Here is a 25,356-nt window from a genome sequence, read left to right as displayed (position 1 = left end):
CGAAGTTAATACGCATTAAGCAATTTTCCACATTTTCGACAGCTCAATACAAGATCCAAAATGGTTATATTTTACTCATTAATGAGTTTACGAAGTTATCCGTGTGGGCCCTACTGACAATTCAAAATTAGTAAACAAAAACATCATTTCAGGACTAGTTTTCTATGATGGAGTAATTGTTGTTGAGCGATTTGAATGAATATATTACTATTATCGTTATGTACCACGAATTCCGCCGTGAAAAAGAAGTTAATTTAATTGTAGTTACGCTTATCTTTTCTAGACTTTCATGGGTGGTCTTACTCTCGCAGGCTCGATGAAGGTAGATGTCAAGATAGCCGCCGGGTTAAAAGATAGGGAAAATTTTCCTCTCAAACAAAACCACGTGCTTTTCCAAATGACAGCAGTACTCGATTGTATTAGTGAGAGGCAAACGAGTCACTGAGTACATGGAGTGTTATCATGACAAGTGCATACGGTGGGTAGATTTTTATTGACTCTGTCGTTTTTAGTGACTGTTGCGATTACCTGAGAAGCAGCCAGCAGGACGCCGCAGTATTCTATTTTCTCGAGATGCATAATAATAAGACCGTCATTCAACACACACGGTTAGTAGGTGCAAAACAAATTTGAATATTTGATAACAATATTGTATCAGAAAATAACGCCCACAGCAAAATAATAACGTGAATTTTATGCTGGAGCCAGAAGCATAGCTGTGTGTCATCCGGCTGACGAAAACACAACCAAAACATCAGACCCCCGAAACAAACGAGCATAAATTCCATACAAAAATCCAAGATGGCGGAGTTGGGACATTGACAAGTCAATAAATGCATCCTGATGCATACGAAACAAGTGACAAAGAGAACCAACGACAAAGCTTTTGTTTTTGTCGGAGATAATAATGGCAAGATCCGAAATTTTTGTCCACGACAAAAAGAAGACAATTTTCATAACTTTTCATTCCGTTATTTTGCATTCTCTCTAGAGCAAATTTTGGTTTTATGCATACATTTTTTTTTCAGGAAAAGAAGTGCATGTCCTCTCTTCAAAATATCACACAGTCGCCTTTCATAACAACGCCCTCACATCCTCAATCGTAGATAAAAAACTTTTTAAGTATCTTCTGAATTGCCCATCTGAAGTTAATCGTGCTCATCCTATTACAGAGCATAAAATCGGGAATACGTCTATCAACACACTACCACAGTGGTAGTATATCCGATTCTGCCTTTTTCACACAAACAGAAAAATAAGTGCGACACCAGAAACAAACTTCCAACTTTAGCAATATATGGGAATTTTATGCACACTTGACAGGTTTATTTGAACAGGACTTTGGAACGGAACAAAACACATTATCCCGTACCTGCTGGAAGTGTTTATTTCTGTTATTGAGCGACAGACGCATCATCAGCTTGTAAGACAAAAAATGTGTGTTTTGTTTCCGTTCCGATAGTTGCGAAGAGACTGTGGAGACTGTATGCCGATGGCTAAAGTTGCTCTTTCGATTTGTTGGGCAATATATCCCAACTGGAAAATTACTGTGACTGCATTTGAGAAGCGTTTTTTGCTTATGTTACCTATTTTGTTCATATATGTTAAATGAGGCTAATATATTCCACTTGATACCTAGGACATTTCAGAGAATACTTTAGGTTATTCCGAAATAGATCCCAGGCGGTCCCATTATCGTCGATTTAAATTAATGTAACCATAGACTACATAACGTTGACTACATAATTGAAATTTGGCAAATAGAGTTCAATTTCATGAATAAACATTTCACATATCAATGACATGAATGTTTATTCATTAAATATTTTCTCAATTCAAAAACTCTTCGTCAGTGCTGTAGTTGTGAACTAAAAGCTAGTTAGTCGGCAAAATTAGGGGCGTTACCACACATAGGCAATAAAGGGCATACTAAAAAATAACTCAATTACAGGAAAAATTGAAAATGGTTTCGACTCCGCAGAAAGTGGAAGCGTCATAAAGCGCCTTCCATGACAAAATGAAATCTACAACCACAAATCATAAAAAGACCCAGGTACTGAAAGATTGAGCAATACTTCAGAGGGTGGGTTGATGTTTAGTGCCATACCCCAGGTGCAGGGCCCATGGAGTGTCAATTGGCACATCAGGATCAATACCGTGAAGTCCTGATTATGGCATACTGGCCGCGAGTTAACGACAAGATATCGCAGTAATAGTAATTGTATTTTGTAATATTATGAAAGCGAAGGCTGGCAGTCGGACATCTTACTCTTTTAGTAGAGCCGGTGACCCTGACTGAATCGGCGAGTGGGCTAATGACTAGCTTCTTCCGCCCGTCCGTGGCGAGCCTTGTAGCAGTTGTAGCACGCCTGTCTAATCCTGGCACCAAGCTTTTCCTTCGGGTGGGAGTAGGCCCAGATGCCGTTTCAAACTTGCGCTGATCTGGATCTGAACATGTGGTGTAAACCAATGATATCCTTGCATACCGATAGGTATGCAAAGATAACCATGGGATCTTTGAGGTGACTACTCCAGTAGGATTCAACGACAGCCACATGAACAATAATGAGTGATTCAAAATTAATGCTACCTAACGATAATGAGTTATTCAAAAATTTATAATTAATTAATAGCCCCAGAGTTTCCTGGCACGCTCCGCAAGTGACTACGGGATGCGGGTGGTCACCGAGCATCTCGATAATATCATCGAGTTCGCGAGTGCAAGGCAGAACATCAGTAAGGAACTGCAACAGAACCCTCGAGCGTTGCTCCGAGTTGCAAGAAGAACAGGACGCGTTTATCAGGTGGTGGGAAGAGAGAAGGCCGACAAAGGTGACCAAACTGATGCTTTCTGCTTCCTAGGAAGAGCGACGGCCGTAAGGCGATTGATTTCGCCCTGACGGTCTCATTGGTCGGCCGAAACAGCAAGGGCAGCAATCCGGCGAAGGTGCTCAGAGCAAAGCCAAACGACGTGCGAACATAAAGAAACGTTGTCTGGACGGAACAGATTGGGATACATAGATCGACCCAAGAAGGCGACTCTCTCTCGGCCCAAAGGCGAAAGGCGCCTACCAGACGCAAGTCACTGGCCAGAAGAGGGTAATCCGGCCGGTGCCATCGGACAAGAGACTGAAAATCCATGGCAGCTGGTCAGTAGGGCAAAGCGAAAGAGAGCGTATCTCGACCTGCAAGAAAGCAAAGGATAAAGACGAGGCCTTGTTGGTGAAAACAGATAAGAGAAAAGTACACCGAAGTCCAAATCGATGCGGGCGGCAGAAAAGCTTTCGGTGCTAGGTCAGGACGTGCGAAGCGTCAGACGCACCAAGACCGGTGAAATGATTGATTCTGAAACGCGGAGCGCAAGCCAGTGGGACGGACTATAAGAAGTTGGCCCAGAGATCTTGGTGACGACGTCAATGAGGTCGTTGTGCGGAAGTGACCCTCAGTTCAAGTAACTGGACGAGGTTACGAACGCGGACGACGCGTCTCTGCCATCAGAGACAGTCGCGTCGAGGTTGAGAAACTCTGTACGCCTAAGAGGCTTCACGCAGGTAGCCTACCTTAGATCACCACGGAAGCCAAAAAAAGTCATAGAGAATGGAAGTTGAAGATCAGCTGGTCAGATGCCCAGTAAGCAAACTCCAGCCGCCATCAGTGAACAAGTGCTATTTGTGCTTAGAGTCAGGGCACAAGTCCTACGACAGTATGGATCCAGACCGTAGTAAGCTGAGTCATCGTGCGTTGTGGTGAGAAAGACAAAGGCGCAGGAATGCAATAAGGCACCAAAGTGCCTCATCTGCGCCAACAAAAGCAAGCATGTAACCACGTTTTGGTGGACCTTCGTGTCCTATCGGAGAGACAAACAAGAAGAAGCCGTGCTAGTAACACAATTGAATTTTAACCACTGTACATCTGTTCGACTCTGTACAACGTTCCTGTCGTCATAGGTGACGAACGGATCTAGGATGGCGGCTATTTGCACAACGGACGGTATCTGCTCCAAGAGGTGGACATTCTTCCGCTGAGGGTGTCGTGATGGCAAGATCAACGGTAGCATCCATACGCTTAAACCTGGTTTAAGCACTAAGGAGGGAAGAAATCGGCCCCAAGACTCATTGGCCAATTTGTAATAGTTTCTGGGTGATCTGCGAAAGTTACATCTGTTCAGAGCCAATCCCAGACCGTTTGGAAATGCCTATATTTCTGCGTATACCTGGATTTTCGATCAGACAGCATTGGTCATCTACTAGTTCTAGTTTCTGGGAAAGGATAAAACATGATGGAAGTAAACGTACTTAAAATGACAAGCAGAAAAAAATGCATTAATATACCCTCGAAAAATCCGGAACATCTCCGGTGGCCAAGGACCAATCTGAGGTTTTGATGGGGACAAAATACTAGAAAAGTTTCCAATCCGCATCGTGTTGATCGCGTATGCTGCCACAAAATTGAATCTCCGCAGACTTCTAAGGTCATAGGCCGACGATCTTGACATCAGAAGGAACTTTAGCTGAAGTCGCCGTACATAATATTCCATAATACCGGGTCGAATAATGAGCCTTGCGGTACTACTGCATTAATTGAACACTTCCTGACTGGTCTGGTGTCGTATAATAGGATACGGTTCTGAAAATAGCTTAGAATATATAGAATACCTCGCCTTTTACATTGGATCGCTATCTCAGCGGTCTACACACGCTGTCAAACGTGGATCTATCCTTACGAAACCCGAACTGATTGCTTGGAGGCCGCCCGTACCCTCTGTGTCGGCTCAGCTTTGAGGATGATCCTCTCCAGCAACCTGCCCGTCATGTTAGACGTTTCCGGCTTTCGGTAACAGAACCAACCTCTGCCTTTTCCATCTATCGGGAAAACTACTACAGTCATCTACAGGTGTTCGGAACTCCATAAGGCCCTGGAGCCACCATTTTGGCCTACATACACCCGAATACTAGAATAGAACGACTAACTCCATGTCAAAGACATGTAATTTTGATTTCAAACTAACGTACAAGATGCAAATCTCTGTACGGGGCAAGGCCTCCAAACCCTAGGCTTTATCTTTCGGCAAAGAATTTCTGACATTTACGTCTGAAGTATCTGTTTTGCTCACTGGTGCGGTCTATACTGGAGTATTGCTGGCCCCGTTCGGAATGCAGAACAAATTGAGTCCGTGCAACGACGTTTTACGATTTGCTCTGGTAGACTAAGTGAGAGGTCCATTACGCCAGTCAAGTTATAATATCCTGCTATCGGCTCATCGATCTGAGCTGCAGGAATCGCGTTGCTTGGGCCGTGCTGGTTACAGTTGTTTCGCAAGGCCAAATAGTTGTAGCGATATTTTGGAGCAACATATATCAACGTACAGCCGAGGACACTCCAAATAACGCTATGCTAGAAGACCATTTCGTCGGACTAACTACAGTATGAACGGTAGTATTGAAGGATTACAGCGGTTATTTATTACGGTATCAACAATCTTCGACTTCAACTTGCTTTATCAGACGCTGCGTCGGAGATTCAAAGAATTTTCTCATCGCGTCAGGTCATGTTTGAACTCAAATTTTACTGTAGGCGCCTCCCCTGCTGGTCACGTTTGACTCCAATTTGCACTTCAGACGCATCAATGCTGTTTGATAAGTACTTGATCCAATATGAACGCCTGACAGGTCAAGTTTGACTCAAATTTTCACTGCAGGCGCCTTCATGCTGGACACGTTTGGACTCAAATTTTCACTGCAGGCGCCTTTATGCTGTTTGATACTCATACTCGTTTGGACTCATATTTTCATTACAGGCGCTTTCGTGCTGATTGATAAATACTTGTATATAAACGCCTCGCAGGTTATGTTCGAGCTCAAATGTGCACTATGAACGCTTTTTTGATGCGTAGATTGGTATTTCGCCCATATGCCTTTCTTTTCTGTCCTTTTGAACTTTTGTCTTTCTGCATTTGTCATAGATGCATATGCCAATAAAACACTAAGTTGAAAAACATACCAAATTACAGTTGGAATGTGGTGACATTAAATAAAAAGATACAATCAAGGCCAGTTGCAAATGACTAGAACTTTGTTGATTTGTCCGCTTCATGAAATTCGGATCCTGAAATATGAAAATTTTCGCAGAATTTGCCCAAGCTTGATTATGACGTTGCTTTTATTGTCCACCTGCAGTCGGTAGTCGATGTCACATGTGTAACTGAGAACGAATCGTAGAAAAGAATATGAAATGAGGGTATTCTCACGAATGAATAACAGAAATTGAAAAACATCCCTAAGTGCCCACCTTGGTGCCTGGCCTGCTTCGGCTGACCGCACCGGCGAGGAGAACCTTTTGTCCGGTAGCACCTCAAGTGTGTGTGTTTTCGTTTCGTGCGGGCTGCTAAACTTGTTTTAAAAAAAGAAGAGCAAACAAAACATACGTATTTAATTTACTAGCTTCTCTAGTAGGTATAGTACATACGTAATGCTGATTGGATGTGGAGTGCTACTGGACGGGACACGGTAAGATGGTTTTGCGGAAAAAGGATCGAGAACTTGACTCTTGATGGGTGGTTAAATGGGTGGAAAGCAATTACTATGGAAATATGTTATCCTTTTGTATGGTTGCAGTTACCTTTGAGACGTGTGTTTTTTGGGACTCGGCAATCGATATTCCTGGAAAATGAAGAATTATGTCTACACCACTATTGCTTTTTGAAAGCATTCCTTCCGAGAGCCCGAATAGACGGTCCATAATGCTGTTTGGTTAGCTCAGTATTCAAATTATATTAACCGAGTCCTTTTATACAAATAGTTTTCAGGTAACGAGACTCCGTTCCAGTCGATTTATTTGCCTCTGGTTCTGTGAAAATCAAATAACATCCTTTGTATCAGCAGATTGACATTATGTTTTAGACATAGTTAATTAAGCTTCATAAAGTTGAACTCTTCTTCACTTCCTGCAAGGATTAATTGTAAAAATTTCGTCGAATTCAGCTAGTTTATCGATTTTCATTTTTGCTTCTTTTACTTCTTACAATCATTAGAAGAGGACAACTTTATGTGGTGTTTGATTTAGGCTAGATGTACCAGTTGTTTATAGCACCAGTTGTCGCACTAGTGCTTTATATGCCAAATGGCCAATCAAATCACCAAACCAAGTTTATATCGATAAAGCATATTCATATGATACGAAAATCTTTGATTTCCTTCAAAACAAGCAAAGCATAATTGTGAAAATTGATGTTGCTGTATTTTTGAACTCCTTCCAGTTGTCGCACTAATGGTCCCAATTTGGCCAATCACATGAGAAAACGATGGGATTTGCCAAATATGGAACCATAATTGAGAATAGTGCCACAACTTGTGCAAGCGTTCCTATTATGGATTAATCAACTTTGAGGATAATAACAAATTTTATTGTGGTTTTTACAGCTGTTCCAAGGAGCAGGAAGTAAAATCTTTCGCTTGATACATAAAGTCCACCACATTCCTTTACTTATTTTTTTAAAATAGTTGTTCTTATGTATGGCGTCAATTGGTACACCCACTACTTTAAAATGTTCTTTTCGCATTGCCCTATTCCAAGATCGTTGATGCTTAACCCTTCTTTTCCACGGCTTTTTTAAGATTTTAGGAAGAATCCAACTTTGAGAAAAATGCTAGAACAAAAGTTATTTGGCACAGTAAACATTTGTGAAAAACGAAAAGAAAATGATCTTTTATCAATAGTTATCTAACCGTTTGGTTACAAATTGTTAATTTTTGTTTTGTAATTATGATATTTTGTAATCGGAACCTTCACGTTTCTCGTGTAAAAACAGCAGAACTGCCACAGAAACGTTAGGGTTTGGTACCGCTGTAATGATATGAGAGTGCAAAAGAATTATCCAACATGGCATCATGCTTGGATAAATGCCATGTTGGATGAAAGCAAAATGCAAAATAGCGGGAATTATGAAGGAATTTGTTTTAAAGAGAAGCCATCAACTTCGGCCTCTTTAATATCAGGCGTCCGTGTGCTGTAGACGTGTTTTAAGTGTAGTGAGAACAGTGACCAACCCCCCCTTTTCCTGGCAGGAGCTAGATTACACATTGGGGAAAGTGTTCAGGACCTCTTCCTACGTCTCTTTTCTACAACGTTTTCGGACGCTTTTCCGTCCAGCCACGGCTCCGGCCGCGAAGCCTTCAGGCTTCCGCGCCTAATCCGTCAGGATTGTGACGTCCTTCACGGACGATTCCTCGGACCGTAGGCCCTAATTGTCAAGGAGGATTCCTCCGGCTCCAAGGTGGCTAAGCCACGGCCGGCCGATCGCGAGGAAGACGCCCCACCATCGTCCAGCAACGCCCGCTGGTCCGTCGGACGACGATCGTCCGCATAGCCGCTCGCCTCGCTATTCCGGCGAGATTTCTGGCCGCACAGCTGGACAGAAGTCGCTGTGCCGGCAATTCCGGCCCCAACAACCGAAGCAGCAGCGGTATGTACCGGTACCAACATTAAACATAGGTCGCACTTAACAAATTAACACAAATTTATTACACAGAACAACACGCACACGCCACAATTAGGAATCAATAAAATTATATAAGTAAAGTGAAAGTTCCCGGTGTTAGTTTTTGTTTACCGCGAAAAACCCTTGGTTACCCAGTAGTTAGCCGACCCTGGGATTGCCGGAGAGTCTATTGCATCTTGGTCTGGCATAGGTACTGATTGTTGACGACAGTGGCGCCGGGAGTGGGTGGGACAAGTAGGACATGTCCTACGCATGAAAATACCTGGGTAGGACAGTCGAAGCATTGTCCTACCCATGATTATGGTAAGAACATACGATATGGATAACTAAAATATCTCATACTATCAATACTAGATCTAAAAAAATACTACTAAAACGTTTCAAGGTTAATCAGAGGCTTAAAAGTTTATCAGCGGTCTGATAATCTTTGGAGGCTTCGGATTGTAAAGGAGAAATCTATTCCGAAAGATTCTCAGAGTCTACGAGGAATTCATTCCATTCAAAAAGTGAATCAATTCGAATTCAATGATCGAGATTTTCAAGAAGTCTTGTCTTATAGTTTCTGCAATTTCTTAAAAAATGTTTAAAATTTTCTGGAAGTACTTAATTATTTCTGCTAGTTCAGAGAGGCTGACACGTGAGTTAATCAAAAGTTGAATATCTAAACAAGGATATAGTTATTAACTGAGGTAAAACTGATTGTAGGAAAGTGGGTAAGATATGGGGCAAGACAGCCAACGTTAATTATGCTTATGAGCATTATATTCACATTATTATTAAGGATGATTTCGCCAATGTAAAAGAGCTATACAACTGAAAATGCATTTTGACAACCTCACTTGTTCTTGTAATATTGATTTGAAGATGGTTTAGTTGAAATTGAATTTTCTTATAATTTTCTAGTTACAACATTTAACAATTGAAGCCTAAATTACTCATTTTTTCAGGACAAATTGATATTTATCGAAGCTTTTATATAATTATAGCCTATATACAATAATAATTTGAGGAGATTCACAGTAATTAGGTTCGATAGGATATAAATCTTTGGATATACGTCGGCCTGGGGCGGTTTTGCTAACTGTATAGGAACAAGGTCATCTCCAGGATTAAGAGTCGCCTAACCTTTAAATTCATTTGAAAAAAAAATGATCAAAATAGTTTCTGCGTGAATTAGAGATGATTTAAAACAAAGGATATTGTTTTAAAGTAAAAATTAGTTTTGAAAATTCTGATATTGTCGTAGTGCTAGTTGTCAAGAAATCAACATGAAATGACATTTTTAAAGAAGCATCATTTGAACATAATCCATAGAAGTGCAAGAAATGTGTCCCCTATTCTAAACAAATTTAGACACTTTTTTGATATAGTTTTTGGTCCATGCTCGTCTTCTCGAGGGTGGTCATATTGCCCCATATGGTAAATATAGGCATCATAAAACACCTTTTAAAACCAGTTTATAAGATACTGAAACGTTATTAATCAGTGTTTATTGATACATATGTCAAAGACAGGTCATCATAATGGGTTTCATGGACAAATCAGCAGAATTTGAAGGAGGTCACTATTTTCAAGGGTTATTGCTTAGGATGGCCATCTTGCCCCACTTTCCCCTATTTGTCAATGGTTGTTTCTACGTGACTGGTCAGAACTGATGTAAATTGCGCTGATCCAAGTGAATAAAGGTTGGTATTTACTACCTGCGATCCAGTCAGTTGGGAAAAGAGGAATGTTAGTGTGTAGTTATTGTTGCTACTAGAGACCGAGAAAACCTCTGCATCCCCACAATACTACAGAAAGGAAATATCGATAACTCGTAAGGTAGATAACAGAAGTATAGATCGACGATACAGTTAGAAAAGTGATTTAGTCTATGACACTATTAAAGGTTCTTGGACGATCATAAGCTTTAATGGAAGATTGAGAGATGCTTCTGAAGATTTGCAATGGTTCGAATTCTTGAAGCTAGTAATAATTGCTTGAAACCATCAATATATTATAAAATTTATAGGAATCCATAAACACTTCTTTCGAATTCGTTTGGAATGGAATGTTTGTAGAAATGCTTCTTGGAAATGTTCTATGAACACATAGGGAGATATATGATACTGAGGATAGAAAAAATCTCTTGAAATCTTCGGAAAGTTTCTGAAATGCCATAGAAAGTATTCTATAGATTTAGAAATCCAGTTTTTGTCCTACCCACGTCTCGGAACGTGGCCGCGCCTCTGGTTGACGATTCAAGAAACAGTAGATTCAGTTATTTGAGTGTTTTCTATAGTTTCACAATTTTTGAAACAAAATTGATTATGTAAACAATAAATGAGACTATAAACATGTGTCGAATATTGCTTTTTTATTGAAATAAGTATGTAATAAGTAATAAGTATATATTCTAACAACTACAACATAGGTATTTGCAAAATAGAAACAAAATATCATAGTCATCACATTATATGGATAATCTTTTCTGAAACAACTATATTCTAGAAAAAAATCTAAGGGTCGTACACTAATTACGTAAGCACTTATGGGGGAGGAGAGGGGTCCGCCATTTTCTTACGTTCCATATAATCTAGATAACATTTGAAAAAGCGTAACAGTTTATTCCTTCTGATTCTTCGCCCCACATATAGCTATATATGAAGAAGGATCAGAAGAATCAATTGACTGTTACGCCCTTTCAAATGTTGATCTAAAATAAAAATGATTTGTATGGGAAAAATCTTTCATGGTTGAAGGGGGGTTGAAAAATGAAAAAAAAAATGCTTACGTAATTAATGTACGGCCCCTAACGGAATCTTCTATTAAAAAATAATAAAAAATAATATAATATAATAATAATTATAATTATAATTATCAGTTTTCCTAAGCTACGATGCAATTGGTTTAAAATCCAACCAAATACCACTCAAGCCGAGCGAAATGGCTGGAGATGAAACAATTTTCAACGGATCGCTGGTGCGATCGGCAATCGAGACTTCAAAATTGCGAATCACCCTCGTAGATACCGCGCTTGACCTGCATCCGCCCGAAACGCATCCCCAGACATTGAGGGACCGTCCCCGAAGGGCATGTAGCATCCCTTCTCCCGGTATGGAAAATCCACCCTTCCGGTGCAAAACGGTCCGGCTTGAACGAGAGGATCGTCATAGTAGTGCGGATCACGATGAAGCGACCAGATGCTAGATGGCACAGGTTCCTCTCTCGATGGTACTTTTCGGGCGGTCAGTTCCAGCTCGATGGGATTGGTACAAACCTTGGACATGAAGGTCACAGACGGCCATAGAGCGTAGTCCCTCGCAGAACACCTGCTCTAGGAATGGTAGCTGTGAAAGAGTTTCAGGGAGATAGTTCCATCGTCGTTCGTGCCTCGAGTAGTTCTTTTCGTAGCTTCTTTTGAATTTCCGGTTGCTTCGCCAGTTCGTACAAGTTCAGTGAAAGAGTTGTACTGAAGTCTCGTTTCCGTCCAGGAAAATGTAACTCGTGGGCAGCTGTCCAGCTTGGTAATGTTTTTATCTTTCTTCAGTGTTGTTAGAAAACCAGGAAATCTAAGTGCTTTTCGTTACTTTCTTCCCGGTGACAAATCGCTTCGCCCATTAAGTTGATGAAAACTCCTCACGAGGCTTAGACACTAGACTCATTTTAACTAATTTGGCAACGCTCGGGAGAACAGTCATTACGGCCATCTTCAATGCGAACGAGAGGATGAGTCCATCAGTTTACTACCCATATCTCTGATTTCGGCGTCTTCGTGAATGAATGACTGGGCATCAGCACCGAAGATGACTGCGCCCATCCGTCAAATTTATCACCAAGTTCTTTCATCTCATTGGAGATCCTGCACGTTCTTTTGACGTATTTGGTCATCTGCGTGCAAACTGTTTCCACGGATGCATAGAGAGCTTTGATCGAAAAAATTAAAATGATTAGAGTTTGCAGTACAGGACTTCGTGATCTTCTTAGAGAAAACAAATAATGATTGCATGCAGATCGTGATCGTCAATGCCAGTACTGATTACAACTACTGCTACGACCAGCGGTACCACGTCAAGTATCAGGGCAGTGGTCGAGCAGCTGACGCCATTATCGAGTTTATAAGTGGCAAAAATAATATCACCAAGAAGCCTTCTACGAAGGTAAACGATTTACAATGATACAGGGGATGGACAAAATATTTAGGATTGGTAAATTTTGGGTAAAATTAGATGTGTTGTAACTACCTTAGTTATCATCCGATTTTGACAATTCAGGCATGCCTGAACTAGAAAATTAATGCAGTTTGACGGTATGTCCATGGAACTGAATATGGCCACTGGATTCCGGAGATATTCCGGGTTTTTCGAAGGTAGGTTCAAAACCGTAAACTTGAGGTGGAGGTTAGAAATTAAATAATATTAGTAACCACATATGAAGTAGGACTCTTGCCGATTGGAACCATATATTGAGATTTAGAATCGGACCAGAATCAAGTGAGATATGGCCATTTCTTTAAAATCGGTTCCGATCGATACTTATCAAAGGGGCAGGCCACAACTTCATTTGAATCTCGCTTTTTGTTAAATAGTCCACTATGATTTTATTCTAGAAGGCCTCTAATGTGTCAAGAATGAAAAACCAATTGAATAAACGGAACCTGGAGTTGCTGGGATGTCCCCGGGGAACCTGTGAATGGGGACATTTAAGTTTTAGTACCAAATCAGTCATTCGACGGCTCTTTTTTCATGGTTTTCGACCAGGAAGCGAAGTATGAATATAAAATGGTTCATTGACCGCTTTGACCGCTTCCAGGATCTACGGATTGGCCCCGGGGAACCTGTGGAAGGGGACATTTTAGTTTTACCCAGTGCTGTCATGGCAAATCATGAGCTGGTTACTCATACATTTAAAATTTTGCGCCCCTTGGAAAATCCGCCCATCAAACTTTATTGATTTGAAAATTGCGCCCCACGCCTAAATGTGAATAAATTCAATTTAAATTTTTTTTACTTATTTAATACTTATTCTAGATCAAACAAAACGCGTAATACCGCCAGAGTAACACCAGATATTAGTTTGATGTGTCATATACATCTGCATAAACAAGAATTCATATGTAAAGCACAGACAAACAGACATAACACTCCTCAAATTCCCATCGTTTACTGATTTACTGGTCAATTCAAATAATCATTAGTTGGTCAATCGATCATTCGTGGCGCGTGCATCGTTTTTACTCGAGTTCAATTGGCATGTTAGAATGAAAGTGAAATTCTAATGAAATAGGATCTTCAAAATATAGACTGTGATGGAACGAAACTCCTATAGTTTTCAAAATACCAATGAAATTTCGCTTTCTAAATTAATTGAATGTAATGCATCGTATTATGATTTTTACAGGTTTATGTGCCGACTTCTTTCAAAAACAATTATGTTGATGAGTAAAACATTGGTCGAAATTTCAACTGTACTTTGTATTGAATATTTGATTATTTTTTTCTTGATCACTCCGCCCTCTGTCCAAGTCAAGTTTTTATTGTCTATTTAAATCGCCCCCATTTAATACCAATGCATTTTTATCTAAAAAAAATTATAGAAAACTTTTACTTAATTTAGAGGTCCTACGCGCCTCGAATTGATGACTGCCTCAACAAAGGTTGTTTTTCATACGAAATGCCTAACTTTGACAAGCTAGCCTTTCTAATTACCTCATATCATTAAAACATTTTCTAAAGGAAATACCGCCAACTTAGAATGCGTTTTTGAAATAGCTTCAAACCAGTATCGAAACTTCTGAAGATATTTTCACTAATTTGCAATGCTTTTAGGAAAATTTTGGACTCTGATCATTTGCTGTAAAGAAAGGCTATCATTTCACTCCGACAACGAACTTTTTATAAAAGGCTCTTAGACCCATAGTATTATATACCAATCGACTCAGCTCAACAAACTGAACAAATGTCTTTACGTCCGCGTCCGTTGAATTTCGCCTGCACCCGACATTTTTTTCTTTTTTTTAAGTTTCGTCTCCACAAATTTAGGTAGGGGGAATGACGGCTTCGGCAGGTTTTGTTCTATTATTGGCAGGGTTTTTTATGACTGATTATGCTCAAATTTGGCCTAAACATTCTTTGCATATCAAAGAATATTGTGGCCAAATTTCATAAAATTCGGTCGACAAAAACCCCCCTGCCAATAATAGAACAAAACCTGCCAAAACCGTCTTTCCCCCTATCTTCATTGAAAAAACATTCCATAAAAATGCTTGTTTTCACACACCTAAGCTTTACTTCATTAACAGTTTTACGCCCATGTGTTTTGGACGTTTAAAAATGCTTCTGGGCAACTTCAATCGTCTAGTGGCATGTGCTGAGAAATGTCGGTTTGATTCCTACCCTAGTAAAAAAGATTTTTTCGGCATCGGAAAATTTATCACTAATCAACAAAAGTGTTGCATGAGAGTGCTGTCCGTTGTCTAAGCCAAGACAAATTTATTATCGTGGTGTGTCACGGTAAAATCAAAACTAATAAGGTGTACCGGCTTAAATTTTAATTTTAAATGTTCATCAATCGACCAAAACAAACTATTCACTATGAATGCCTTAGAGCAATTAAATTGTACTCAATTGCTACTAAGGCCGCCCTCACATGACTCACAAGACCGCCCAACTCACAATGAAGGTCTCAGAGTAACCATAATGTACTCAAATGGAATCTGTGTCTAACTTCATGGGTTTCAGACGTTCGCTGAGCTCATTATGGATGCCTCGAATCAAACATATTGTACTAAAATTGATTCTATGTCACGCACTACAAAACTCAAAGGATCTATCAACTTACTATGAAGGCCTCAGAGTAAATCAAATCTATGTCCGCCCACTCAAGGGACTCAGATGATCACTCATTTCACAATGAACACCTCAGGCTCAGAGTAATCAAATTGTACTCAAATCGAATCTGTGTCCGCCTTCATGAGACTCAGATGATCGCTTGATTCACTATGAAAGCCTCAGAGTAACCGAATTGTACTCAAATCAAATTCATGTCCACCCACATGGGACTTAGAAAATCACTCATTTAACTATGAGCACCTACAAGTAACCAAATTGTAATCAAATCGAATCTGAGTCATGCCCTCATGGAGCTCTAGCGAGAGCTCAAGACACTATGAACGTCTCAAGGCATGCCCTCATGGAGCTCTAGCGAGAGCTCAAGACACTATGAACGTCTCAAGGCAACAGTTTTGAACTCAAACTCATGATGTATCCGCCCTCATGGGGCTCTGGCGAGCGCTCAATTCACTATAAACGTCTCAGAGTAACAATCCTGTACTCAAATTCATGTTGTTTTCCCCCTTATGGGACTCTGGCGAGCGCTCAATTCACTATGAACGTCTCAGTGCAACAGATTTAGACTCAAACTTATGCTGTGTTCACCCTCATGGGACTCTGATAAGCGCTCAAGTCACTATGAACGAATCAGAGTAACAATGCTGTGTCCGCCCTTATGGGACTCTGGGGGGCACTCGATTCAATAACAAATTCAAAACGACTTATCTGGTTTTGTAAACAAAGATTCAAACGCCGATTTGACAAATCTAATGGCACTCCCACGCAAACCAACACCATAACCGGTAGCCGAAGCCTTCACTTACGTGTAGATGGTGATGGTTAGCGTGGAAGTGACATCAGATTCGTCAAATCGACGTTTGGATCTTTATTTACAAAAGCAGATAAGTCGTTATGGAAATTAGGTATTGAATTCACTATGAACGTCTCAGAGTAACAATTTTGTCCTCAAATTCATGCTGTGTCCGCTCTCATGGGACTCTGGCGAGCGCTCAAGTCACTATGAACGTCTCAGTGCAACATATTTAGACTCAAACTCGTGCTGTGTTTGCCATCATAGGGCTCTGGCAAGCGCTCAAGTCACTATGAACGCCGCGCCCACGCAAGGTATCCAGTAGACTCGTCCAGGAAACAAAAAGTTGTCGAATACCCGTGAAAACTTAAATGAGGTTTGAGACATGCAACTTATTGATGTTACAACGATTGAATTACCGTAGTAAATGCGAAAGTAAGTTAAATTAGCTGAAATTTTGAAAGGTTATTACGTCAATCATGATATCATGGGCAGTACTGTTCACATTTTACATGAAATTGAATTTAAGAAAGATTTATTGGAGTCGAGCCAGCCTAGGGCTGAAAGTCTTCTTAATAAAGATACAAAAATAAAGAAACAAAAAAAGTTTTGTTTTCTTGTTAATAGATTTGTTCATTTTAAATTAACATTTCCAAAAGCAATATGATGAAATATGGTTATTATACACGGATCGATCAAACATCCTAAATTTTGAGTTGTTTTAGTTGTCTCATTCCACCCGGTGATATCAGAAACAGAAAAAGTAAACCACCTAACGATAGCAGTTCGATGGGGAATTAAGAATTGGGTTGAAGGGGTTTATCTCAAACTTAGGTTTTTTGAACCTATTCAAACCTTTCGTTAGGTGGAAACAACTTAGAATTCAGATACTTTTCTACACATGATCAAACGCAAACTCAAATCAAATACTAAAATCAAATACTAAAGCTCAGGCTGACCCATTCGACTTAAATTTGGCTTCCCCCAGCAACGATCCAGAATTAAGGGAATTGAACTTAATTTCGACTTCTTTGAACTTCATTTTGGGTAGATGAATTTAACCATGTGGCAATGAGAATTATCTTAGAGGGGTCTGGCCATGTATACCACGATGGAAATTGTGCCTTTTTTCGGAAGAAATGTAGAAAATATATACATGTTTGCTTGTACTGAATGTATCCGCATAACAATTTCATTGAAAATTTTCTTAACTTCTTTAATCAAAAATAAATTATTTTTATGAAAGAATTAATTGAATGGCTTATGTCTCTACTAAGTACTAGAGCAATCCACTTTTTTTTTGTAGATTTTGACCCCCTCCTCCTATGTCCCCAACGTGTTTCTTCTTGAACAAAAAAACCGTACTATCACACTTCACATATTTTTGGTTTTCAACCAAGTGAAAATGTTTTGATGCCAATTCAGGATTCTGTTAGCATTGGTTCCACGATGTATGATTAAACTTTCAACTTTTGTATCTTCAAGTCCAGAAAACCTTTTAATATTCAATTAGAGGAAAAAATTCTTTTCAAATATGATTTTCCCAACTATAAGAAGGTTCTACGAAATCGCAAAGTCCTGCTGCTAATAGCTGAGGTCTTTACAATATCACTTTTTTCTAAATTTTTTCCGGGTTTCTAACAATCTACTTCTATTTATTGTGGATTAAAACTATGAGACGGTTAGTAAATGTTATTAAAAAGTAGTGTACGATTGCTGAAATAAGAAATAAATTTTAGGTTTATTAAAATAATTGAATTGATCTCACATCGACACTACGACCGCCCCCAAGGATTCAAACGAGCGCTCATTCTACTATCGCCTTAGAGAAACCTAATTGAACTCAAGGGGCCATCCAGAAACCACGTGGTCATATTTTTGAAGATTTTCAACCCCCCCTCCCCCCATGTGGTCTATCGTGGTCATTTGGCGGACCCCCCCTCCCCCCCCCCCTTTGACCACGTGGTTTTTTTTTCAAGTGCAATTTTTTTAGAAAAAACCCTATGTAACTAAAACATATGGTTAATCCGATCAATTTTGAAGATGGACAATTTCAACTGATTCAAAATCAAACTAAAACCCAGCATGGAAATTATAAATTTTCATTATTTCGAAGATTTTTATGATGTTATCATGTTGTAATGTGTATCAGGTATTAGGTTATCTAGAACTCGCATACCTTCGATGCATCAAGAGGATACCAAAAATGCGGACTCGCGAATATGTTATAAAATTTCGAGAAAAATTTGTAATGTTTTAGAAATTTTCCAAAATATCCCTACATTTTTAATTTCTTTATTGGTGATTTTTTAAATACATAATTGCAATTTTTGCTTTTACAAGTGCTAATTTATTATTGTTTTGTGGAAAATTTTCAACTGTTTATGGAAATTTTGCATTATTTGCAGTAATTCTATATTTATTTAATACTCATAACCTGATTTCTTTATTGGCAATTTCCAATTCTATTATGGAAAATTTCTATTTTTTCTCTAATAAATAATCTAGAGCTGGCTCATCTCTCAAAATTTCTAATTCTTCATTGAAATTTTTTTTTTGATATTGACTCGTGGAATCCAATGATGCCATACTAAACATATTTTCTCGGTCACTCTGATGTCTTTCGAATAATTTCCCAAGGAACTTCTATTCCATATCTCGAATATGTTTCAGTCAATGGTCCTTTCATAAGCGACTCATAGAAGAATGAATGTATTATAGATCAATTATCATTTTGGAGTTCGGATCATTCGATTTATCCAATTAACTAAATTATGAATGATGTATGATATAATATCCCATTAGGTCCATTGGGTTGATATGACAATTGTTATTTGTTCAAGCTACTACAGACTTTTTAGTTAAAAAAAAATATGTTGAGCTTTTAATGGAATGTCTTTAGTTGTCATAAGACGAATTCGTAAAATTCCATTCCACCACTTCATTGTACCTTGGACAGATACGTATTTCGACCTTAACAGTAAGGCCGTCTTCAGTGTCTCGTATTGACTCGACTTAGGTTGTGCAAAAATTTTAGGTTTTAAAAAACGTCCTGGAAGTCGTAATGTTTGAACTTCTTAATCATTCAAGTCCGTAAACCCAGTGCTTCTTAGGCCCTCCAAAAAAGTCATAGTCATTGTGCAGCTTGATGTTGACTCAAGATAATTTTGGGTACCTTGTCTCTTAGATCTCATGTTAATGGAAATTAGGATCATATGCTTATTTCATCGGATTGGGTACATACCGATGATGAGGACATTACAAATGTCATGATTGATCACCCGAGAAGTCGTGGGCTGAACTTGAGAGCAATCACTGGCTTAACGTTCAGGATGACCCATCTTATCTGAGTGTTCAGAATGATTCAAACATTTCAACTTCATTTGCATGCTCTTAGAATCAGAAATCTTCCCAAAGTTTCGGATAACTGAGTTTTCAGGGTCAGTCAAATTTGAGCTCCCATATTTTTTCTGTAAAACCAAGATCTAGATGAACAATTTTACCGAAGAAAATGGTGGTCTAGCTCTCTTTTGTGATTTAATAGACAATCTAAAACGCTGGACATATATGACCCATCCCTCCTGAAGGCGGTGAGGTTAGTTTTGGAAATCAATTTCAATCGTTATTATAACACTATTTATTACCCTAGATTGTTTTAGGAATTGGAGTGTTTTTTTCTGGAACACTGCCACTTTTTTCATATCGTCGGACTCATCTTAGTTCTAAGACCCTTTTATAAATTTAAAAAGCATTTTATTTAGAATTTCATGTTGATGCAAACTTCTCTATGTCATAACCTTTTTCATACGCACTACTAGAATGTTGTGCATTATTGATCGAAAAATTTAAAAATGCACCTAAATGTTCTAATTAGGTGCATTATTAAATTTTTCGATCAATTAGCCTAATTATTCAATATCATAAGAACTAGGCTTCTTGATCCTAAATAATTGCCTACATTTATTGCTTGGATGAATTTTAAATTCCAAGATCTTCCTAATTTTCAAGAATAATTATTCTGGAGTTGCAAGGGAAACCCTTCAGAATAGTTAGATGAAATTCTTTTGTTTTCGACTTTTGTTTTCGAAATTCTGTGGAAGAGTTCCTAATAAAGGTTCGGTAGAAATTTTGAAGAACTATTATTATTATTATAATCTTTATTAAAGAGGTTTTTAGCCCAAGGCTAGTTCACCTCGAGATTTTGAAGAACTAGAAGAATCCGTAAAGGATCCTAAATGCATATTTACGATGAAAATTCCAATAAACATCAAATTCCGAAGAACTTCCGGTATAAATTAGAAAAAAAATTCAGCTTACTTTTTTACAGAATCTCTAAAGATTTTTTTCAAAATCCTGTGCAAATTTAATGAATCTTCAAAGGAAATTCTTCTAAATTTCCAATGGAAATTCTTTTCGTTTTTCAAAAAATAAGCTTAGAAATTTTCAGCAGTTTTTTTTATTTCCAAAAGAAATTATTTGGAGTATACCAAAATATTTCCGATGGAAATTCCTAAGATTTTCCAGTACAAAATCGAAAAAAAGTTCATCTAAAACACCAATAATGAATTTCCCGAGGATATTTCGATGTTTTTACAAGTGGAAATAACAAAAAAAATTGCACTTTTGTAGTACTTGTGAAGGTTGTACTTTAGAAGCAATTCCAATAGGAATTCATTAGAAAATTAAATCAAAATTTTAAAGATTTTCTGATGTGAAAATTCCTTAAAATTTTTAAATCATTTCTTGTGCTTCTTTGCATGGTAAAGATTTAAAGCAATGTTTAGCTGAACCTACAAAGAAATCAAAATGACTTTCCGAAAAAGAATGAAAATTCCCATGAATTTTTGAAGAATTTATGGTGCAAATTAAAAAAAACACGAACCTTGAGAATTCTAAAGATTTATTCTTTATAAATCCAAAGTATTTTTTGAAGATAATCCATAGACTCTTCCGTGGAAATTCTAAATAATGCCTCGAATAAAAAAAATATTTGGAAAATTTAAAAAATGTGATAGAATTTACAAAGAGCTTAAAAAATTTCTTTTCAAAATTCCAAATTTGAAAACAAAAATCCAAAAACAAAAAATCAACGGTAATATCAAAGTGTTTCATGTGGCATTGGCTATTTAATTTCTCATGAAAATTCAGATTTTTTCTTGAAAAATTTAGAAGTCTTCTTCCTCTTCTATGGCTTTATATTCCAACTGGAAGTTGGTCTGCTTTTCAACTTAGTTTATTCTATTAGCATTTCCTCAGTTGTAAATTGAAAGTTTTAAATGCCAGCAATTGTACGATTATATATTTTGTGTAGCAAGTACGAAGGATACATTATACCTAGGGTGTCGACAATGTTTGAAACCCGAAAACATCCTAGACAGGAACGAGAATCGAACTCGTCATCTCCGGATTGGCAATCCTACGCCTTTGCTCGTGTGGCATGTTCATAACACATGACATCATACCCTTCAATAATTTCTCATACTTTCGATTGATGCACAACGAACGCTCAAAGTCGTTCGTTGACATGAATGATGTCTCAGCAATTCTAGTCTGAGACCTCAAATTGCAATGCACACATTTAGTGTACCGATTACTAAGTTGCGATGTCATCAATGGCCTTCTCTAATTACACTGGCTTCGACTGTCTCCCGTAGGTAACCCTGTATTCAAAAATCGTTAATAAAGGCACATTAGTTTCAACCGTTCATGAGGTAACGCGTAATTATTGTTGATGACCGCACGGGGTCCTTTGGACCACCACACTCGTAAGGCTAACTGGAGACTGAACATTTTGAAGTGCACTCCCTAAAATGTTCGAAAAACTTATTTTGGAAATGAAATAGAATTTCTGGTGAAGATTCGGAAGAACTTGTCGAAGAAATTCATTAGAATGTAAAAAATATATGAAAACATGAACATTTTTTTCCACTGAAAATTATATGTATTTCCCACGAGACTGTTTTGAATTTTCAGACAGAATTCACATGGAATTTTTTTCAGCATTCACACTGGAGATGTTTTGTTTTTTTTTTCATGACCAATTTGTAGCAAAATTTACAAGCAAAATTTACCAGAGATTGTTCAAAAAACATTCTGAATGCTAGCACTTTATCAGGATTGTATGAAGTAAGGTCAAAGTTTTTACAGGAAATTTTTTTACTGGATTTTTCCTGAATATCCACAAGACATTCTTTTGAAGATTTTTCTTGAATTATTGTAAAAACATGAACAGTTTTCAAAATTGTAGCTGTAGTCCGCTGATGCAAAAGTGTCGGCGGCGTGATGCCAAAAACCATCTGCGGCGGAATTTTAAAAAAAAAATTTTCCATTTTTCTCTCCCAATTTTTTTTGGTGAAAATTGAGACTGAAACGCAACCTGCTTTTTCGTTTATTTTTTTTTATGGAAATAGGATCTAAAGCTAAGTTGGCCAAATAACTCAGATATGCATCGGCGTTGCGACCGACGCTGCGTTACCGGGTTTTCTCGATGCTTAATGCTAAATTCTTTTTAACACTGAGTTGAAAAGACGCTACGTGGGCATCGGCCCTAAGATGCGCTTTGCATTTAATGAATAAATCATTAAATTTTGATGATTTGTATTTTTTACACCGCTATTGTTATTTACCAAAAATTTTCGTGTTAAAAAAAAACCACGTGGTTCGAGAGCAACACCCCCCCTGCCCCCATGTGGCTTATCGTGGTCATTTTCCAAACCCCCCCCCCCCCCCCATATATGACCACGTGGTTTCTGGACGGCCCCCAAAATGTTACTGTGCCCGCCCTCATGGACTCAGACGAGCGCTCAATCCACTATCATCACATGAGTGCAACCAAATTGATCGCATATCGACACTGTGACCGCCCCCAAGGATTCAAACGAGCACTCATTCTACTACCCAGTAAACCACATATCGTATATGAAATGATAAATTGTATCGCATATATTGCTATTTTCTTTCAAATTCGTATATGACTGCTTATAAAGAAGGCTAAAATATGAATAATATTGTATATGAGACCTGCGTATGTAATATTTACGATTGAGTTTATGAAAGTCATAAACCTATATAAACAATATCAGTTTTATCGGATCAAATCGGAAATATCGTTTATGTATACAAATATTGTCATGCAAATCATATACCGATGTGCGTTGTACGTATATAGCTTTCACCTTCTGCGTGTTGAGCACTGAACCACTGAACCTTACTGATTAAATTAATTTCAAAATTACTTACTTTACTCCATCCGATTTGCCAAAATTCCGATTATTGCTGGTGTAATTTTTTGCTGCCAACTATTATCGCTCAATATCTGCACTAACATCGAACAACTAAAATGTAATTGAGCTGTAAACACAGTTCGAAAGTAAACACGATGAAAGACATTACTGATGTTGACATTTCAGAATCGTTTCTACGTGGGTTGAATCGTTTGGAATGATACGCAATCGTTGTTATGTACGAACATTATCAGGATAATCATAAGTTGTTATCATATACGATTCAAGCCACATTTGTGCAGTACAACAACAAGGCATTTGAATCGTATCAATGTAGTTCATATCGTACACTGAAGCTCTTGTAAATAATAAATCTCCATCTAGATTATGATTGTCAAAATTTTGCTGCTTTTCAAGAGTTGCTGAGTAGCGCAAGGGTAGAGCACCAGCCTTTAGTTCCAGAGGTCAAATGTTCGAGACAGGGTTGTTACCATTTATTTTTTCAAATATTCACTAAGTCGTATAAATGTTAATGAAAACTCGAGATAGTCCTTATTTCGTACGTATATGGCCTCCACTTTAGTAGGTATATAGCGATTCGGTGCATTATATACATAATATCTTATGTGTATATGATGACCTATATCAATAGCAATAAGTATAAAAATGTTGACTGGGTATCTCCTTAAAGAAACCCAAAGGAACTCAAAATTCTACTGTGCCCGCCCCCATGGACTCAGACGAGCAGTACAACCAAATTGATCTCATATCGACACTGCGACCGCCTCAAGGATTAAAACGAGCACTCAATCTGCTATCTCCTTAAAGAAACCAAATTGAACTCAAAATACTACTGTGCCCGCTCTCATGGACTCAGACGAGCGTCAATCCACTATAATCACATAAGTGCACCCAAATGGAGGTCATATCGACACAGCGCCCGCCCTCATGGACTTAGACGAGCGCTCAATCCACTATCATCACATAAGTACAACCAAATTGAAATCATATCGACACTGCGACCACCCCCAAGGATTCAAACGAGCGCTCATTCTACCATCTCCTTGGAGAAACCTAATTGAACTCAAAATGCTACTGTGCCCGCCCTCATGGACTCAGACGAGCAGTCCAACAAAATTGATCTTATATCGACACTGCGACCGCCCCAAGAATTCAAACGAGCGCTCAATCTGCTATCTCATTAGAGAAACCAAATTGAACTCAAAATACTGCTGTGCCCGCTCTTATGGACTCAGACGAGCGCTCAATCCACTATAATCACATAAGTACAACCAAATTGATCTCATATCGACACTGCGACCGCCCCAATGGATTCAAACCAGCGCACATTCTACTATCGCCTTAGAGAAACCTAATTGAACTCAAAATGCTACTGTGCCCGCCCTCATGGACTCAGACGAGCGCTTAATCCACTATCATCACATGAGTGCAACCAAATTGAACTCATATAGACACTGCGCCCGCCCTCATTGACTCAGACGAGCGCTTAATCCACTATCATCACATGAGTGCAACCAAATTGAACTCATATAGACACTTCGACCGCCCCAAGGATTCAAACGAGCGCTCATGTTACTATCTCCTTAGAGAAACCAAATTTAACTCAAAATGCTACTGTGCCCGCTCTCATGGACTCAGACGTGGGCTCAATGCACTATCATCACATGAGTGCAACCAAATTGAACTCATATCGACACTGCGACCGCCCCAAGGATTCAAACGAGCGCTCATTCTACTATCGCCTTAGAGAAACCTAATTGAACTCAAAATGCTACTGTTCCCGCCCTCATGAACTCAAACGAGCAGTACAACCAAATTGATCTCATATCGACACTGCGACCGCCCCAAAGGATTCAAACCAGCGCTCATTCTACTATCGCCTTAGAGAAACCTAATTGAACTCAAAATGCTACTGTGCCCGCCCTCATGTACTCAGACGAGCGATCAATCCACTATCATCACATGAGTGCCACCAAATTGATCTCATATCGACAC

General features: G+C 38.7%; 1 pseudogene; it reads right to left on the bottom strand.

Moving 5' to 3' along the window:
- Window positions 1-11,200: 11,200 nt before the first annotated feature.
- LOC134207034 (probable cytochrome P450 6a21) overlaps window positions 11,201-25,356 on the bottom strand; it is a 37,936-nt pseudogene continuing 23,780 nt past the window's right edge.

This window comes from Armigeres subalbatus, chromosome 1 (genome assembly GCF_024139115.2).
Source record: "Armigeres subalbatus isolate Guangzhou_Male chromosome 1, GZ_Asu_2, whole genome shotgun sequence".
Classification (NCBI taxonomy): Eukaryota; Metazoa; Arthropoda; class Insecta; order Diptera; family Culicidae; genus Armigeres; species Armigeres subalbatus.
Note: the sequence above shows the minus strand (reverse complement) of the source record. Positions and strands in the feature narration are given on the sequence as shown.